The sequence below is a fragment of the Toxorhynchites rutilus genome, chromosome 3, assembly GCF_029784135.1.
Source record: "Toxorhynchites rutilus septentrionalis strain SRP chromosome 3, ASM2978413v1, whole genome shotgun sequence".
Taxonomy (NCBI): domain Eukaryota; kingdom Metazoa; phylum Arthropoda; class Insecta; order Diptera; family Culicidae; genus Toxorhynchites; species Toxorhynchites rutilus.
The window spans coordinates 321,448,217-321,457,142 of record NC_073746.1 but is presented as its reverse complement, the minus strand read 5'-3'; positions in this window follow the sequence as shown (position 1 = coordinate 321,457,142).

Below are 8,926 nucleotides of genomic sequence, written 5' to 3'. Positions count from 1 at the left end.
TGTAGAATCATTTGACGATAATTGTTTGATGATTCATTCTTGTGCTCGCATAACAATACATGCTCGAGAGAAGCGCAGCTGTCATCCTTAGTGGAGAAAGTTTTGCTACTGGCAAGCGAAACCAAATCACATACAAAATTCCAGAACGACATTTACTTTCTTGGTGACTAAATAAGCGAAATAAACTCTATCTGAACGCGAACCCAAATAAATTAAAGACTTATTAGAACTTATTGAATAACTTGGTAAAAATAATTCTTTGGTGCTCAACCTTAACACCTGCTTCACCATACCGTCAGTTCAATACATTGGTGCAATGTCAAAGGCACCAACGAAGCCTTTATGATGACAGAAAACAAACAATGTTAACTGCTTGGAAAAAGGCTGAATATTTGAGGGATCGGGTAGTCGTCGGGCGCGGATGTATTTTTTTTGTTGCTCCGCGCGTATTTACGTTTGAAATTGCTTGTTTACGTGAGATAGGAACAAATATGTTTTGCTCTCATTGTTTTAAATGCAGATTTTAAATATAGTCGTGAAAAGTGCTTAAATTCGCGAATTCGAAATTTCTTTCCAATCACTGTGTTGAAAAAGGGGCTTGAGCAACGTACCGAAGAAATGTGTTCGTTTGTGCGCTGTGTCTTTAAATGTGTTTGGAATGCACGAAAAAGTGTGCTCCCTGCTTTAGTAATTATGGAGTGTATAAAGTTTTCTAATGCAAAATGTTTATAATTTTGTGAAATTTTTGTTAACGAAGCTATTTTTTTTACTTCGCATGTGGTAGTGAAAACTTTAAGTTTTTTTTGCACTCTCGATTATTCGCATGTTCGGTTTGGTTTTATTGCGTTTCCCTTTCCAAATAGTGTGGTGAATGATTCGCTTGCATTAGCTTGATAGATACATAGTGACGTATATGTGTTTGTTCTTGTCTTTCTTATATCGAGTGCGAAATATTACTTGGTAGTGAATGTATCACAGCAAAAAAAAATCATCGTTGAGCGCGTCAAAATCAACTAAGTTCCCCTTTTTATTCTCAACAGAAACATTTTTTTCATATTGGGAATAAATCAATAGCATTGGGAAGGAGCTGGGAGCATGGGGGCGGTCGTGGTCGTGCAATTGTTGTGGTGTGGGGGGAGGGGAGGGGGAGACCAACTTTCTAGCTCTATGTACGGACGCGGCATGGAGTTGGAGGGCTGGTTTCTTTCAGCCGTTTTCTCGCATCATGGCGGGCTGCGCGATTGGGTTTGCTCTTATGTCCTTGGCTCTTTTTTTTGCTGCTGTTGATCTATTCTTAGTTAGAACTGGAATTATTGGGAATCAGAGCAGAGGGTCCAAAGCCTCTAATAATTTTTTGGCGCACCTGTGATCATTGGTTATTATGCAAAGAAAGAAGTGGATAAACCCCTAAGTCAGAAACTCTCTCCGTGACCTTATCAATTTTGAACATATATCGTCTACTCGAGGAATATGAAAGGAGTTTCTTGGCGAACTTCTCAAGTTGCCAAAAATATCCTCGGTCAAAACAGTTGAGAAAAAGTGAAATGCAATACGAGTGACGAATTAAAATACATAGTTCGAGAGTTTTTGAATGAGCTATCTCAGTGACATTCTCAGGTCAAAATGAATATTATTTTCGAAATTTCCTCGAATAGTTAAGAGTTCGCGTTTATATAATCACATCACTTACCTCAGTGAATCCTGATTTTTACCTCTCCCCTCCCATGATAAACGCTAGGGAACCGCGCTATAGAGGCGACCCTTCTGGCCTTCGGGCGGTGAATATCATACTAAGATTCCTTCCCTTCCCCTGGTGACTGTAAGGACGTGGCCGGCGTCGTTATTAACTATTTAAAGTTCGAATCTCCGAAACTTGCACAATGAGAATGATTTGCTACTCCCAAGCGTCATTCAGTGTGTTCTTTGTGCAATTTCGCTGGTTCAGGTCAATCACGGAGAGCAACTACGAAGTGTACAGTGTACCCAAGCTCTAGCTCAAGCTGGAAAAAGGCTGAATATTTGAGATTCATTACTAATCTCCTAGCGTAAATTCCCGCCCGCTATTTTCCCTCCTTGTTTATATTTATCATCACAAATGGGGTTTCAGCATAGCGAAAATGCACTATTTTTACGTACGGGTTATAAAGCACGCAGGTACGCACACAAATATCCATATATCGATGGCTTGAAGCAACTAAATATACACACCTATCTCTGTTTTGCGCTCTTCTCAACAGAAGCTCTTTCTATTAATATTGCCAGTCTAGATAAGCTTAGCTGTCGTCCTTTGTGAAGAGAGTTTTCCTACCGTCATGCGAAATCAAATCACTGACAAAATTCCAGAGCATTCATTTTCTTGGTGAACTATTTCCCCACAAAATTGTGTGACTCAAAACATTAACGGAATGGCGTCAGTTTAATGCAATGATTGCAATGCCAGAGACATCAGCGAGTGAGTAATTTGGTTGCGTCCACAGCTCAGTCCGAAGCGAACACATGTGATGGCGCAAAACAAGGAAGAACAAGTGATGTTCATTGCTTCGTATCTAGAACGATACTGAAAGTTTGCCTTTCCTTACTTTTAGATTTATTATTGAAGAGACTTTAAACTTCATCAGTTGATTCCTCTCTAGCTTTCAAAAAGGACATTGGAAAACTACTCTTTCCTCATATTACTCCTCCACCCCCATTGCCTTGAGAAAACCAATCGATTCCTCGCCGTCCAGCTCGCCCAGCAACGATGTTGTCCAGTCGGTGTCCTCACGAAGATTGAAGTTTGCCTTCTTCTTCTTCTTTGTTTTAAAGAGGCTTTAAACTTTCCAGTTCATTCGCCTCTAAGCAAAGTTTGCCTCAGCAAGATCCACTGTTTATACTCTATTATTCGTTATTGACAGCTCTGTTTGGGAAAGCATACAAATGGACAGAGCAAATGTATGTGAAAATGGGAATGCTTCCAATTTTCATCAATTTAAACCATATACAGACTATAGGATTGTGATGTAGAGCGTATCTTACAAATCTTAGGGAATTTAAAAGACGTAGTTTTACGTCAAAAACTAGAAGTTTGATATATCTTTGATATAACCGCAAGGTGGACAAACGAGGACTAACATTTGTTTAGCAATAAATAAGTAATAAGCATATAAATTTTAGACATCTCATCTTTCGAATAAAGTTATTATCATACCACCACGTTTAGCCAGAAAAGAATTATTAACGCTCAAAGGGGAAATCGATTCCTCCTCGGAAATACCCAGCATAAATATACCCATTCCCAAGCCCCGACAATTGTAATCATCGTTGATCCGGAGCAGGATTATCCACACTCAAGAAGGAATGGATTCCTCCTCGGAATTACACAGCAAAAATAAGACCCCCTTCCCAACAATTCCATATTTCTAATACGAAGACCGATTGCAGAATTCGTGAACAAATAATTTTATAACGCTGCTTTCATAAATGTGATTTCTTCGATATGTAGTATAATATCCACTACACCATATCATATCGTGTTCTTCGCTATCGAATCCATAGTCAATGGCACCCATCGGTACCGAATTTATCTTCAATATCTCGGTTTTCGCTAAATGCTCAGTTTGGTCAGACTACAGAAGAGAAATGGAATTGAAAAACGACAAACGGGAGAAAGAGATGTTGGAGGTTGAAAGGAGATTGGCAGAAAACTTGTGCATTTTATCTTTCGAATAATGTGATTATCATACCACTTCGTTTTGCCAGAAAGGGATTATTAATCCTCAAAGGAGGAATCTAGTCCTCTGATGAAATACCCAGCGCAAATTAGAATCGACTATCGATTGTGGCATTGCGGCACAAATAATTTTATAACGCAGCTTTCATCAAAGTGATTTCTTCGATATGATGAAATGTTTAATACATTATGTCATATATTTAATATATTTATGAAATCCATAGTCAATGGCACCCATCGGTATCGAATTATCATCGACACCACGATTTTCGCTAAATGCTTCTTTCAGTTCGGCCTGCAGAAACTTTTCTGAACTCTAATCCATCAAATTTGGTGTCCCTGAAAAGGGCCGTTGAATATATGCTAAGATAATAATCACGAAAGTGGAAGCGCGGCTGTTCAAGCACGCTTTCCTCGGATACGACAGGGTAGCTGGATGTCCGTGGACATGATGTGACGCGTTTTGCGTGGAAAGCACACAAATTGGTATCTTCGAATAGGCCGACTAAATATGCCTCGCTTGCCTCCTGCAGTGCCAAAACGGCGAAATTTTGGAAGCGCAAGTCGGTTTTGAGGTCCTGGGCAATCACACGAACCAAACGCTGGAAAGGGAGCTTGCGGATCAGCAATTCGGTCGACCTCCCGGTCGGTAGTGATGTTGCTTCTTCACACCTCCTGTGGCTGGTGCGCTTTTCCGAGCTGCTTTCGTGGTGCCTTACCACCGGTAGATTTATGAGCTGTCTGCTTGGTCTCAATGAAGCGAGCTCTCACGGTATGAAAGTAGAGGTAGCAATGGATGAAAGCAAAGGAAGTGGCGTTCGGTTCAACTGCAGGAGAGAAATGGAATTGGAAAAGAAGAGCATAATGCATAGGCATCTGAGTGCGACCGTCTACATCTCACATCGCCGCATCAACCGAATGGATTTTCACTTTCACTTTTTTTTCACTTGAATTCTTTTTATTTCTTAATTTGGTTTACATTATAATATAATACTACATTTCAAGTGATCAACCTAGAGTTCTACATCTTTAAGTTCAATGGATTTCCAGAGCGTGTGCGAGTTTATATACGGTTGCAATAACCCGTTTCCTAAGCAATTTTAAAGCTATTATTGAAACAAGTTTTTGGGTCAATACTTAACAATCATATAACTGAAATGAAATGATTATCATACCACTCCGTTCAGCCGGAAAAGAGGTATTAACATTCAAAACTTTGCAGTCCAGCGTCACTCTCTCGTTTTCGAAACTTTGAACTTACATCCTGGTACAGAACGACCGTTATCAGCATCAACACTGCAGAGGTAGGTTTAGAGTTCCCGTGAACGTGAACGCGGACAAACACTTTTTTGTTAATAATTCATCAGTCCATATATAAATCACGAGGAAAACATTTTAAAACGATAGGAATGAACGTGAACGTGAAAACAGTGGTGAATATAGACGTCAAAATATTTCCCCGTTCATGTTCACGTTCGAATGTACCAAGGCATTCTGAAAAATTTTCAAGTTTTCAATGAAAATTTTGATATGGATGCAATTTCATTCAATCGGATCTCTGCGCGGGTTGAAAAACTTCGTTGCTTCGAGTTGATTTGTGAACAACTGTATATTTTATCCGAATAACTTTATTGAAGATCGGTGTTTATTTACTTCACGTTTACTGCCGAACTTGTAATATGAACGTGAACGTGAACAAAATCCTTCTATTCACCACGATTTTTTGAGTTGTTTGATCGCAATGTAGTTCACCGTGAAATGATCGTACTATTTCACCACCTGTTCAAGTTCACGTTCACGGGAACTCTAAACCAGGCTTAAGCTGTCACCCGTAGATGCGCGCAACAGCATAATAAAAACAATAACAATTTTCGTGTGACTTTTGAAAAGGTCCTAAGTAACAAATGTAAACAAATAGAGTTAATGAATGCACACCATTAGCTCTTAATCATTGAACGCATTGCGAAAACAACCGTTCAAGTATCTATCCTTTTCACCTTTTTATCTCCGGTACAAAATATGTTCAATGTATAGATTGTTTTTGTTTTTTTTCTGTATTATAGTGACTTTCAACTCATTTGGCTGGTTCGCCACTTTTACTTCCATTTTTGGAAGAATGTTGGGAGTGAGAATTGAACTCGTGACCTTTAGCGTGAGAGGCATGGATGTTACCACTACGCCGGATCGCCTCCACAAAGTATAGATTGTAATTTTAAGCACTCAACTGTTACTTCGGACGCCACTTTCCTCTAACGTTCGATACGTCCGAAGTAACAAAGCAATAAAAACAACACGAAGTCGCACCCTACAACAGTTACGATTGGTTTTTCAGAGTTATTATTGGCTGATAGTGGTAAAAGAAGTGATAAAGATCGATTCCTTTTGATACGATTCGCGGAATAATGTTCTGGTCTTTAACTTTGTTTTCTCCAGGGGTTAGACATCAATTGAATATAGGCTACCCAAAATCAAAATCAATATGGCGTCATTTGTTTATCAACATATCATTTACGAGGATTGAAATCGAAAAATGCGCTGCTTTATTCTAACTGCATGAGCGATTTTCATATTCCTGTTTCACATGGAGGTGTTCACATTTAACATGGAGTTTAAAGTTAGCCACTATTCGACTATATAACCGCACCGAGTTGTACACAACAGTAATTGATTGAACCAAAATGTCAGTAAACCGCAGCAATATTGGGTACACTGGCAATATGAGGGATTTGACGTTTTAGTCGTACCCCTGGTTTTCTCGAGTTGATGTGAATGTTACATAGGACCTTTTCAAAAGTTACGCGAGAATTGTAATTCCGTCATCGTTCAATGTACACAGTATGTTTTTAGTCCGTCCAATAAAATAGTTTTATTTTGTTTGTGTTTACGTTCGTGCGTGTTTCATTTGTACGTTATGTACACGGCAACCTCGACATCGCGTTCGTAAAATAGAGCATATGATGAAAGAATGGGAATGATTTGAGAAGTGGATAATTCAGACGCAAATATGCTTTCTTCGCACTGAAATGCATATAAAACAATAAAAAAAGTAAATGGACGATAACATCGACAAACATGCTTCTTTTCATGTACCGCACAAAAAATCGCACAAGAATAGAAAATCACACAAAAAAGGATCGCACATAAAAATCGTTTACCTGTAGTGAAACTATTCATCAAACCGTTTGCATTTGGTCCGTTGTTTTGGAAATTTAATCGTAGGCTAAGGGGTTAATGGGAGTCCAGCGGACTTGAAGTTAATTGAAGTGCTATTAGTGCTATTAGTAAGATTTCAATTAATTAAATTGAATAAACAATGTGTAATTGATGAAATAAGATAAAATAAAATGTGATCACAATATCTTTTTTGAAGTAGTAAAGTTTGATTCAGCTAGAAATTGGAATAACTGTTCATTTTTAGGCGTATCTGAAATCTTTCGGCAGAAAATTGTCCCAAAAAACTTTGTATTTTTTTTCTAAAAAGAACAATTATTTATATTTTGATATGTAATTATTTTTTTGTACCTTTAACCGTTTAATGGGTAGTTACCAGTGCTTGAAAGTATCTGTTTCACATCAATCTTTTCAGCTGAATTTCCGACCACATTCGATCATTATACCATTGCTTTCGGGATACCGAAAATGAACCAACGCCAAACCTCACAATCACAGCAAGCCACTTACAGTTTATTCATCCAGTTTCGTTCATTCTCTTTTTCCTTCTGCTCTGTGTTCACGGAATGTAAGCAAAAGGAAATATTCCTAGTTTTGTCATTCATTGATATGATTATACTAGTTCATTCACTATCAGCATCGTTCTCGGACACTGACGAAACTGAGAAATTCGTTGAGGAAGATAACGAAGTACAGGATGCTCATAATAGTGACAAGAAATTAAATTGTTCAAGCATGCAAGGTTTCCGTCTCAGTTGAAATGCTTTCATTTTACATAGTGAATATGCAATTCCAATTCGACTTGTCAGAAATGCTTCAAAAGACTCCAATTCCGATGTAAAAAATACCGTCATGACTCGAATTTCGAACATTTAATTTTTGACTCAAATGTTGCTTTTGCTTCATTTTGCAAACGGATCAAACCGATCCGAATTAGGGGATGAAATTGCCAACATTCAGCTTTGGCTGACGAAGTATGCATTCGCTACTCGGATCGATTCTGCAGAATGATTCCTCGCCGTCCAAGCCTATGCAATTCTTAGCTGTGAATGTGCATGCAGATATTGGTCTTTTGTTGACATTTCCGCTTGCGCCACCGATTGTGTTGCCCTTTCGGAGTAACTTCAAAAATAACTGAATAAGCAAGGCACTGACTCAATGAGAAAATCACACACTTATCGGGATACTGAAAATGAACAGTCACAACATTTCTGAAAATTCAATGGCAATCAATAGATGTGAATGAATTTTCATGACTCGAACTTTAAGGAAAGCTCAGATCAAGGCGCCTAGAAGTATATCCTAAGGTGGGCCAACTTGCTAAAACCACTCTTCAGCCATCTTGATCTTCAGTCTACTGCGTTTTGTTTGTAAACAAAACACAATACGCTAGAGCCAGAGCTCGCTCGTGATCAGTCTGTCTCTTTCACGCTACAAGCAAATAATTCCCCTTCTGCTTTCTTCCGTACTGTTTTCATATACCGCTCCCCTAACCAACTTAGTGACGAAACGGCCTCACCTAGTACCATAGACCCGTCTTGGCTCAGATAGCACATAATGAATATGAATGAACACAGTTGTAAATTTGTTTGACGTCGAATGAATGACAGCAGCATCGACAAGCGAAATAAACGCGTTACACTGATAAAAATATATTTTCAATATTACAATATTACAAGCTCAATATTTCCAAGCCCTGGTTACAACTATTATGCCACCAACGATTTTATTTTTTTTCTCTTCTGTAAGCTTCTAGCAACATGCCCGATTTTTTTGAGCGCGAAAAAATCAAAAACATTTTAGAGGTATTCTTGTGTTAACAACTCCCAAGCATGTTGTCTGGTCGTGTATCCGGTTCCATGCTGCCACAAGGCAGATAATCCGGATATCCCCGTCCGGGATATCTTTGGTAGCCGTGATCCTGATCTTCTGCTTCATCTATACGTGTTTCTCAGAAACGCCGATTTCAACGTTCAATAATGTTTCCTCCTTTGTATCCCTGTATCATATCCCTTCTAACCGATCGATGAACTTTTACTTATAGCG